This window comes from Ischnura elegans, chromosome 6 (genome assembly GCF_921293095.1).
Source record: "Ischnura elegans chromosome 6, ioIscEleg1.1, whole genome shotgun sequence".
NCBI lineage: Eukaryota > Metazoa > Arthropoda > Insecta > Odonata > Coenagrionidae > Ischnura > Ischnura elegans.
Window position 1 is genome coordinate 47849917 of NC_060251.1, and position 12595 is coordinate 47862511.

A 12595-nucleotide genomic window follows, 5' to 3' on the forward strand; every position below is an offset into this window, starting at 1 on the left:
TAAGGTCTTAAAGTAAACTCATTCCACTTTTGTTAACTCCATTATTTTAACACTCTTTACTACTTATTGAGATAATAATTCACGAAAGAGGGAAATTGCACGATTGGCCAAAAATCAAAAGTGCTCTGATCGGTCTGAATATTGGTTTCTCGGCGTACCACGTGGTCTTGGTTCGAAAAATGACATTTTTGAAAATTCGATTTTTTGACTCCCAAATGGCCCTAAAAAGTAGAGCCGTAGAGGCAATTGACAGCACTATAACAAATAGAAAGTTTAGTTTTTCTATAATTTCAGCTTTTCATACGATTTTAGAGGCGGTCGATTCTATTACTTTTTATCGTACCTCATCTCGTTCACCCCGAAAATTTTCAGAAATCAGTCAGTTCGTGGTCGGAAAGGGGTTTTATCGTACATGCACATCTTATTGGCGTCACAATCTGTACGTAGGCAGTCGCCCATACTTTTGCTGCGATAGCATTACAAATTAAAAATGAAGGAGAGATGTAACATGTGCTGAATATTACAATACTCTCTGAGATATTGACAAATAGTTCTTGCTGTTTTTCAAATAGTTTACTGTAACTTAACAGATAACTAAAACTGCTGTAATTAAGTGATTATTGAAAAATATATTCAATATGCATGCTGAGTAGTCTTTATTCTTTAGAATAAGTGGAAAAAATTCTAAAAATATTATTTGAAGAATACTTGCAGACGGCTGAACGTAATTATTTGTTTTGAACCGACCGTTATCGCACAAGCTCAATTGCAGATGTATATTTGGGATAGACAGTTATATCGTTGGTTCCTCATGATTTAACTATACCAACGTGTCAGCTTTTAACGGCATAGTTTTTATGTGTATGGGAATGTTACCTTCGTTTCCGCCGTATAATAAAAACTCTTCTTACAGAATTTACTGGAAGTATTCTCTACTTTATGTTCTACCATCATCAAACCCTTAATTTTAATAAACTATTCACAGTGATTACTTGATTTCATTCAAGTCTTTAATTTTCATTTTCATATTTAATATGGAGCCCTTCCATCACGTAAATGCTTCAAGTTTCGATTTAATATACAATTTTGATTGCACAGCAACTAATTAATCCGTTTATGTCTTAAACTCCCGTTATAAATCTGCAAGTTTCAATTTAATATCAGCCGTAGGCAGTTTCTGAGTTAATCTTACAATAATGGGACGGTGCACTTATGAGTATCTTCTCCGCAAAAGTCATGAACTTGCATAAAAAAGCACGGGCAGAGAAATGCATCATTCGCACTAGATGTGAAGAAACCAGACCAAAGTGTTGAAAAAAAGACCAAAGAAACCATGCTTTCTGGAACACAATGGTTCCCTTTTGTTAAGAAGGGAGCTATTTATTCCCAGGTAGGAATGTGCATAGCTTCCGGCAGTCCGAACTCCAATTAAGGTGCACGCATTGCTGAGGGTGTAGTCACAGCAGCCATGAACTGGGAATAATTGCCTTGGAAAAGGTGCAAATGAGAGTCAAGAGTTGGAAAGCGAAAGAAGCGGAATTTACCTTTGCGCTCGTGTAAGGAGAAATAAAACGAGGCGTTTTGCGAAAAAAAGGCTGAAAGCCGTAATTAATGGTGGATTTGGAGGACCATGCGAAACGGAAAGGGGAGAATTCTTAAGTGCGCTGCGATTTACGAAAGCTGGTAAACGAGAATTTCGTATCTGCGTCGTTTCACAGGAAGTCAATTCAAGGGTTATTGGCGAGGGGTTATTTTCCCCTATCATACCCGGTGATACGAGGTGGATTTCTTCAGAATATGCTTTTCCGTAGATGCTACTGGTAAAGAACCACATTGCGCACTGTAATATACAGCGACACTTCATCATCGTGTATATTTTACCTTATTTCTATCTCATTGTCAGTATTTCGTCTCTAATCAATCATATTCGTTAACACTTACGGTGCTGGCTTTCGTACTGTAGATCTCTACCCCAGAGCAGGCCATTTTCAATAATTTTGTGTTATTTTTTAGAAACCAGCCTTTGGTGCGAGGAATAGGTGTTTGGTATCATTTCGAAAAATTTAATGTTGCTTTTGTTTTTTTAATCTGTTTATTTGAGGTTTCCACTTTTTTAATAAATGGCAAACTGTGAATTTTCAAAAAACCGGATGGCGCAATGTTACGCCCGCAGCAAGCAAAGTGTTGGAATACTGAAAGTTATTGTTCAGACCCTGATAAAATTTATCTTTCCCTACAAATGAAATATTTACTCCCTTGAGAAATGTCAAGTTGGGCACTGGTAAATTATCATAGTAAAAGTACCCAGGAGTGCGTGTGATAACTGCGTAATGAATGAAAGCTGAGGCTACAAACTGGAAGCTACATTATTATTACTGGAAAATAAGTCAGGAAATTAAGTAATTTATGATGAAATTAGATGCAATGATAATTTAAAAAAACATCCTTCTTTGTGAGATATACATTAATTGAAAAATATTTCCAGCAAAATATACCGCAAGTAAGGTAATACTATCGTCGGAATATGCCAATCAAAACTATTGGGCCCCATCACACGATCCAAGGTTACTCTATATGCGTGTCATTGGATTGCTGATTTGTTAAGTTTTAAATTTTTAAATTAATCCTGCTCATGTATGTTCACAATGAGATAAATAAGTCAATCATTGATTGAATCACATAATTTACAAACTTTCGATTATACGTCGAATGGGTTACAAGTACCTTCTGGTTTGATTTAATAAAACGCGATTTCGAATCATGTGAATGATTCTCCTCAAATATATTTGATGAATTGATTTCTCTCTATTTGCAGGAGCATCTTCCGTGCTGTCGCTGACGTGGCCGGATGCAGAGTTCAACTCGTGGTTCGTGGACAGGCATTGCTGGACGCCTCACTTGGCCGCAGTACTTGTTGAAGTGGGTATAGATAAATCACTTGAAGTGATTGCGCATTTGCTGGAAGTTTAGACTAACGTTGGAACCACTTGTCTTCGGAAAAAATCCGATATTTTATGGGAGCTTAAAGAAGCTGACAAATTAAGACCTCAAAAAGAGTTTCAATCAATTTCATACATTGAACAACTAGTATCAGACATCGAGACATGGACTCAATAAATTACTAAACGAGATGTTATCATTGAACATGAATTTTCTTGACTTCTGCTGCCTTGGTTATCTTCATTGTTTACCCGTATGCTAAAAACTTGGATACGCTATCGTATTTTTGGAATTTTATGAAGTGAAACGTGTTATCGATTGAAGGGAATATTCATGTGATGTGATTGGCTATGTCTTACTGAGAGCGCCGAGAATAAGTGGATATTTTGATGTTTTCCTGAATGACAAATACATTGTAAGTAGTAAGTTATTTAAGAGTTATACTTCGTTATTCCACGATTGTAATGCTGTTTAAATTTTTTGTATTTTTTCATCTCAAATAGTCTCTAGAAGCATCTTTATCATGTAAAAAAGTTCTGTTCAGAACATACCGACATTAAAATACACAAAAAATACTTTTGGTACATGACCTTGTCCAAGTGGACATTTATTTGAATACCAAAATATTTTAAAGCCGTTTGTCTCTTGGTAAGCCATCTAACCTAGGGGCTCGACTAACTTTCCTTATTCTACATTTTCTGGTGTGAATTTTGTAATTGTTTGCCTGTCTTATTATTTAATTCTAATAAAATTTGTGAATAATAGAGAGGAAAATAATCTACAGGTATCTCTGAGCCTCAAGATTTAGTTCAGCAAGCTACTGATTGACATAAACTTTAGACGTATGGCGCCAACAAGCATATGTGATACTACTCTTACATCTTTGCAGAAAAAATACGTATGGGAATGAAAAATAGCTTGGAATTATGGACGAATAGAACACATAAAAGGACCAAAGTGTAAAAAATAAAGGTGGTAAAAGTGGAAAACGTGAGTGTGATATTTAATGTGGAAGTGATTCTTTGATTTCTGTGTGAACTGCAATGTAACAGTCGTGTGTTTTTATGTTAATTAACAGCAAATACCGTTGTCTATATATTCAGTTGCTGCAACCAATGTGAATCAGTATCACTCAGTATGCCCATTGGCGTGAAACGTTTTACCGATTGAAGGGAATATTTCAGGTGATGTGATTGGCTATGACTGACCGATAAAGCCGGGCATATGTAAATCTCTTGATACTTTCTCGAGTGAAAAATGCATTGTAAAAAGTAATTTAATGTGTCTATATTCCCCGCAATTCCACGATGGTAACGCTGTTTCATTGTTTGTATTTTTTTATCTGAATGAAATGTTACAACCGCAAAATTTTTGTTATATTTTATGTACTGCTTAATTGTAGCATCCTATCATAGTCATAATTTTATTTCCAATGACGTTTCATAGCGTTTAAGTGCGGTTTATAAAGCATACATTTTGATTGGGCAATCCTCTTTTTCTCTTTTGGTTCCACTACGGTAATAGCTGCGAGTTTTTTCAGTATATGTTTTATTGTATTCTACGATATTTTTATTGAATTTTCGTAACCCAGTACACGGCATTTAGTAAGTATGTTTTCCTGAAGTTGGCTTTAAATGTATAATATCTGTAAGCCAATATCAGTAAAATGCATTGTGTATTTAGTTCAATATGCTAAAATATCCCATGGTCTCATTTGTCTCAGGAGCTTCGAATGGCACCAATTACTCAATTTTCCAGTTTTTTTTTATCGCGGACAGGGGTCTTCAAACGGTGGCCCACGGGCCAGGTTGAGAAGTGATGTGTGGAAGGTAATGGATTGTATTCTCATCCATCTCGTGTACATTTTTCTATCTACAAAAAATATTATGGCAATTTAGGTTATCCTTGCAATTTCAGCCAACGCTCACGTGGTTGCTACTTAATGGCCAACTTAAATCAGGTACTGCGTATTTATTTCATACAATTAAAACCACCATTTACATTTTAATTCACATTTATGCGAATGTGTAGTCAGCCAACAGCCTGTCTATGACAGTTAATACGGCCCATAGATAAATGCTTGGAGACTCCTGATCTACGTGCCTGTATTGGAAAGCCTTCATACTCATGTAGACCAATGACCAGGAGCGGATTCAGCATTAAATTGTGGGGCGTCATGACCTGGGTTCCTGAAGAATTGAATATCTACCCCCGGCAGAGAGGGGCTTTCTCCCGGCTTTTTAAATAGCTATTTTTTTCCTATTTAGGAGCCTAAAATTCAATAATTTTGGGCATTTGATAAGTTTCACAATGGAGGAGAAATAACTAGCCAGCTTAAAAATAATTATAAGATATAAATGTTTCTTACAACAGAAGATGTGAAAATAATTCGTTGGAAAAGGTTTACATTGATTACAAGCAAGTGCATAGAAGGTAAAACTATTTGTTTGGTTAGGGGCTTACAAAAACGTTTGAGCTAAGTGCTAATATTGCTTTTTTAAACATTTGGGAGGAGTCATAACCTCTATTTCCACCCTAATTCCACCACTACCAATGACATTAGTTTCTTTCCATTTTTACCGGTGAAGGAGCTACAAGATCTTTCGGATTAGAGTCAAATAATTCGGCACCGAAGTGGCTAGCGTAGATGCCCCTGTTGATTCTCACAATTTTCTCTCCCACCAATGTTGTTGAGATAAGCCCATGATGATGCGTTTGGCTCGGGGGAAAGGAGGTGTAAGCAAAGTCACATATCCATACCGCTTATTCTCTTCTTCCTAGAAGCCGTTGCGGTTTGTGATGACACCAGCGATGCTTTTGACTGGTGTGTGAATGAAAGTTTTCAGTTAGACGTTTGCACTGGTTGTTTCAGGAAGCTTCTTCGTGTGCCAAAATTCAACGCAAGAAATCGTTGGTTTCTTGCGTTTTACTTCAATCAGTGTGGTGTTTAAGCTCTGATATATAGTTATATAGAAGGTGTTTACTGATTTGGCGATGTGTATCTTTCGACAATAAGTGTGTGAGGTGTCGCATTGATTGGTACACGCTAGAAGTAGACAATAAGTGCCGTGATACAACGTATCTTCGGTGTTTTCTGAACGAGCACTACGGGGGTGAAGAATCCCTAGCGAGGAACCTGTATGGTCCAAGGTAAGTAAGATTGATTTTTATAATATTAATTTAGTGCGGTCCCTCGTAGTTTAAAATCCCTTGTTCCCTAATACGTAATTGTGTAGCATGATGCACGTAGGTCCGGTTGTTCTTTCCAAACTTGGGTCGTTCAGTAAGAGCCAGAGTCTCAATAGAATAAGATAAATTGATAGATGGGGTGCAAAAATAAGTGATAACGAAGAAAGCGTGTTAGTTTTCCCTTCCAGAGCTAGCAGTAAAGTGAATTGCTAACTATGAGTAATGCATCGCTACGAGGTGATTGCGCATAATATCTATCAGGATTTATCTCTGGTTGAGATAAGAATGGAAGACCAATAATATGGCCCTTGTATCTGCCTAAAAAAAATACCTACAAAGCATTCACGTCAGCTCGCCATGTCTATCCACTGACAGTGGCCAGGGGATTTGAAGTGAAAGCTTATCAAATAAATTTTAAAGGGATGAAATACGATTTTGAGGATTTTATGCCCTTTCATTTTACTCGGACTTCATATTACATTCATTAAATCGATATAATTATTTGGTGAATGCATTTTTTGACAATCAAATATGTAAATATTTGAAATGTTCGTCGTATTTTTATCGCAAGCAACAAAGTTATCTAAGCGTCTACTTTGTCATTGGCTGCATTCCATTTACTTCTAGTGCGCTGAGCGCCACGAGTCAATCCTGTGCGTTCACCTTCCATTCACACAAGTGCTAGCACACTAGGTAGGATAAGTAATAATAAGCCCCAATGACTAGTAATTTTCCCCTGTTTTAATTAGCTTGTAGTCTAGTTATTCTTTAAGATTCTGTTTTATTGTTGTATTCTCAAATAATTAAATGCCTAGGAGTGTTTCATAAGCGCAAATTTTTTTTTACCTCAACATTTATACATTAATATTTTTACGTAAATATTTAAGAATTTCCAAAAGGTCCCCTAAAAGAATCCCTAAAATACAATACCATATTGGTTAGAATGTGAAAATTAGTAATAAATAAAATAATGAGTAGACATATAGGTACCGATAAATTTTTCCTGAGCTTTAATGTTATCAATTTATCATCGAAAATCACCATTTTACTTGATCCTCCCGTTTATTTCCTTAACTCAATCCTCTAGCGGGGGTTTATAGAACTATTATCCGCACATCATTCCATTCGTCTCGATTTGCATGCGCTGCAATGATCTGTTTTGCGCTAATCACTCGCACTGAATGGAAGGCACCCATTTTAAGCCGAGCGTACGGTATATTCATCCTAATTCGAAGAGCGTGGAATACCCCGCCTTGTCCATGTGGTGAATGTTGTGATAGTCAAACCAGGGTAATGGGTTTTCTTTCTTTCGTGGCCCCGCCTCTTATCTCGTCATGTCATCATTTATCTCTCACACCCTAGGCCGTCACGTTGTAAACCCATTGGGGTGGGAACAGTCGCGGAACATGCATTTCTTTTGTTTGTTTTCCGCGGGACTTGTAGCGGCAGCAGTTGCCCACGCCTCCTTTTTTTCTGTGATCCCGGCTGTCGCGCTTGCTGATGTTTTTTGTCCGCTACCATTCAAAGTCGTTCGATCGCTCTAGGCTTCGGAGAAAACTCTGACTGGCGTTGATGTTTATCACGCATTTAAAGTCGACTCGAATAAATATAGTTGTTAAATGATAAGTGGCTACGTATGCTGCATCTTCATGATTTCTTATATTTCAACATTTCCAGCAATACTACCTGAGGTTTCCCTTAAGGGGCTATTTCCTCGATGTTTGGATCCAACCACCGGCATCAAATATTGGGCAAGCCATTTGTCGCCGAATAATAGGCAAGGTCTGGAGTCATTAATAATTCTCCGTCTAGATTGTTTGAAATGAAATTTTTTTATCCATATTACAATGAAATAATGTCCAGTGAAAATTTAGCATCGAGGTTTTTGCCTAAAATCCACGAATCGCTTCGTCTGCTAAAAAAAAAATCATATTTTTCATACTGGTATACCCGAATTCAGAAAGTATTCTGTCGCCCGAAAAATTATATCGAAAATGATAGTTTGCTGAGAAAGTGAAATTAAAAATATATCTGACATAAAAACCAAGGTTTAATGTCAAATAGTATATTTTTTGTGGGTTTTTGTGGACACACTTGTGTCTTTTGGATTTAAATTTTACTAAAAATGGAAAGCTCTTTACTGGATTTAACTTTTACTTAATCCTCGTAAAATTATTAATGGCTTCAAATCTGTTTATGAGGTAATGAGGCCAAATCGGAGCGCTAATGCGTAAATTTGTCAGTTATTCATATATCCTAAGACATATATGTATTTTCGGTTCATAAATAATTAATATTTATCCAAATTGAGGTATTTGCGAATTTTTTGCATATGCCTATCGGTAGAATACCATTGATTATTTAAATAATAATTCATAACTATATTCAAAGCAATATTTTTTCTACACGTATACAATTATCGTATCACCTATCACTACATGGTGAAATATGGAGAACCGTATCAATTATCAGGACTCACTTCGCCACATTTCTTCGGAAGGCTGAGTGCAATTGAGACACTGAATATTGAGTGGAATATATGATGCCTCGTTGAATCGGAGTCCCCATTAATTCAAGCTGTCATATCGCCAGTGTGACAGAAAATCTTTAATTACTTAGCGGATGGATTCACTTCGCAGCCGAATGAATCCGTCTATTCCACGCGAATGGCTTAATTTCAATCCATCCATCTTGAAATCAGAGCGAAATAAGAGCGAGTCAAATATTCACTTTAATCTGACGAAGATGTTCATTACTAATTTTTTTCCATTGAAAATATCTCTGTCATTCTCCGTGTATTCAATCGAAGATTTCGTTTCCGGAAAGTGGAGAACAGCGCTATGAATGTAACATTCTCTATAATCATGTTAATTTTAGTATAAATTTGTAACATTAAACACAGAATATACTATGAAAAAAAGTTACGTGGAAGATGGGAGAAGCCGAGAATTATTGGTAAATATACGGCCTGAATGTGACTGGAACCCGCGACAACTCGACGTTAATGTCTCGATATCTAATGACTCTGAGTGTGAATGATTAAAACCAGGAACATTTATGTCATTCATTTATATAGGCCTATGCGTAGAGGCACCGAATTTTCGCGCCAATCTGAATATCTCAGTCGTATTAAAAGATTTATGTTAACATAGTTGTCTAATATACCACATGGAAATATCCTGCACATTTTGTTGGCATATTTTGTAAGGTATATTAAAATTATTTATTGCAGTATATTTTCCAAAATTAATAGAAATTAAAATCCTACTACACACTTCTTCAAATTCATCTGGATAGGCGCCATATGTCCTTTGGTATGTAAAGAGTGGTTTTGAAATAATTAGAATCTCTTTTTGTGTCAATGTAATCGGCTTTGTTTTCTTTCCTTAAATTATTTATTATAGTATATTTTTTTAAATTAATAGAAATTACAATCATACCGCACACTTCTTCAATGCATGATGGGCTACATATATCCTTCGCCATGTAAAAAGTGAGTTTGAAATAATTAGTGTCTCTTTTTGGACGAATGTAAGGGGATTTATTTCCTTTATCTCATTTCCAACAGTTGAATGTACGGTGACTCTTCGCATATTGAGCTGTCATGTCTCTTTTTAATGGATTGGATCAATTAGCGAAATGAAAATACTGTTATGTCCAGAATGTGGGAGTTCATTCATTGGTAATCCATGACCTTTCATTGGCAACGTAATAAGGATGCATATGTGAGCTTTTCAAATGATTAGATAATCTTTTGCTCTTTTAATCTAGTTTAATGCGGCATTCCTGTGAAAGTGTCGCTTTTTCAAGCATTGGGAAAGAATCTGGCTGACATTGTTAGCAAAAAGATTGATGTTGCCACTCGACTGACCGCATGTATCAGATTTTCTTTAATACTTAATTGGTTATCGCTTAGATTAGTATACTATCTGATTTAAGCAATGGTTAGCTTAGGTATGGTTGTAATAAATCCGTTTCTGATTTCTGTAAGAAAATTTGCCTCATAATTTTGAAATTTGGTTATATCTCTGCATTGCTTAAGCTGACTACAGTCAGCAAGGCATCAGTCACAAAAATGATTAATATGCCAGTTATATGTACACCTCACACCCCACCATAGACCCGCAACTGGCTCAAAGACAAAGTAATCGGAGTGAGGAGAAAGGAGAAGTATGATGATAAAATACATGAAAGTTAAGAAAAAAAACATATCATGGTACCAATATCCTTTTTAATTTAATGAGTTACGTTTTGTTACTAAAAATGTTTTTCTCTTCATTTACATTACAAACTCATTAGATTGGGCTATTTTAGAAGCAGATACTAACACTTTCCATTCGGAAAAAAACATAAACCAAATCGAATATCGTTAATTAAATTAGTTATATGGGGTTTTATCTTAACTATTAGCTAAGGAAAGTCGATGTAGAGATGAGATAAACGAAGTAATAAGAGCTGAGAGGAATGAGATGATAAATTAATAAGGGTCGCGCTGAGAACGGAAAAAAACATGATGCCACAATAAGTGGAAAGGAAAGTGAGATGATTTTTCAAAGAAGGAAAGAAGGAAGGCATGACCATAAAGTAGAAGAGGGGACGGAAGGAATAGCATGCTGTGGTTTGATGAAGAGGAAACGAAGGAGATTACGAAGGGAGGAGAGTAGCTTGGAACGGGAGTTGGAGGGAAGAAATACGTTGACTGATGATGATGACGTAGGGCTGGCTGGAGCGCATACCGTGAGCAAAGAAAAAAGTGAAATGGATGGAAGGGAAAAGATGGAAAGATGAAGGCGGTTAAGAAACAGCAGAATGGTGCTGTAAAGAGATGGGCAGATGATTTTTGGCAAAGTAAAGAAACCTTTCAGTGCACCTCTTGCAGTGCCCAGCGATCGCATAATGAGAGTCATTCGTAGCAATATTTATTAATTTTACTTTCTGGTGATTATTTTCTGTCACTAATATATCTGTTATCCACACGTAAAAGTGAATGAGACCGTATTGCATCCTCCCGCTTGCCGCGTCGCCGTACTCTCCGCCGCCGCCGGCCAGAACCGGAGTCGTCCGTGCGTTCGAAAAAACGATTTAAAATTCGGGGTTGCAAATTGGTGCAAGGTTTGACTTTAGATTCACAATATAGAAGCTTCAAAGAACGACATGATATAAGTTACTTAGTGTAAGCCGGTGACAATGTCTACTTTTTTTCTACGTTTATGTAAAAAATGGGTTGAAAACAGGCTCCGCCATTTTGCTATGTATCTATGGTTATTGATGAAACAAAATCTTTAAAAACCCTTCAAATGAAAGAATAAAAAGTGTCAATTAAGATGGTATAACAGTTTTGTCGATAAAACTATTTATAAAACCACTGCACGAGGATAAAGTCGGTAATTTTCAGAAAAAATCGAGGGTGGTCGTTTTTCGCTAAATTTGCTCAACTTTGACCTCACATATATTGTTAAAGTGAAAACACAGGACCAAAATAATCTGGGTAGTTATGCACAATTTATTTGAGAATGTGTATGCGAAGTTTCAACTTCCTAGCTCAAAAAAATCGATTTTGAGGTTTTGGCCAGCTTTTTTCGATTCTAGCCCACTGTGCGACGTTTCGGGTACCGACTCGTTACCCATTCTCACGGGAAATTCTCTCAAATTGTTCGCCGGGAAAGTGTAAAATCTTACATACCTAAAAATTTATTGTTTTCTTTGGGTTTCAGTCATAATATTTTTAGAACTAGAGAACGCAATTTTACTGAAAACTAATGTTTCTTTATCATCACCATTTGTCAAAAATTTTAAGAATGGCTTGACGCAGCTCTCCATTCCTCTATCCCATCTACTATCCTTTTCATAGCTACGTGTTTCTTCTCTTTTACATCCTTTATAATCTGTCCTATGCAATTCATTCAAGGCCGTCCATCGCCCTTTTTCACTCCCACCTGCCTTTCTACGATTGTTTGCATCAGGCAATTATGTCTCATAATGTGGCTAACTAAGTTGTTGTGTCGTCTCCTTAAGAATTTTAAAAGACTTCTCTTTCCTTACACTCTTCTTGGTACTTCCTCGTTACATAAAATAACGTTAAAAAAACTAAAATTCTATTATATACCACTTTTTCTCTGTAAAAGTTGATTCTCATTGAGCTCTCAGGGATATTGCATAACAAAAAAGTATGCAAGCCATAGCTTTATTCCCGTTATGCTCTATTTTAACGCAAATGACTCGATGGAGGCACACGATCATGATCGTAGGAAGGTAGACTGATTTTAATTTCGATAAAATATATGAAAAGCGTCAATGTGGCCTCGTTTTATTACCGTTTTCTTGGAGCAAATTATAATATCCTCAAAATTAAATTTATGTAATTGCGTGTATGATATAAATAATTGGATATTATTTTTGATAAATCAGGAAATATCTTTCAGAGATAGGGAGTCCGGAAAGGCCAACACTGGTTATTCCGTAAGCG

General features: G+C 36.3%; 1 protein-coding gene across 1 annotated transcript in view; it reads left to right on the forward strand.

Annotated features, from left to right (window-relative positions):
• Window positions 1–3410, forward strand: part of LOC124160643 (chondroitin sulfate N-acetylgalactosaminyltransferase 2-like) — a 119728-nt gene extending 116318 nt beyond the window's left edge. Inside the window, exon 8 of the mRNA XM_046536558.1 lies at window positions 2816–3410. The gene's annotated coding sequence lies outside the window, so the exon portion shown is untranslated. The remainder of the gene's footprint in view (window positions 1–2815) is intronic.
• Window positions 3411–12595: the final 9185 nt, after the last annotated feature.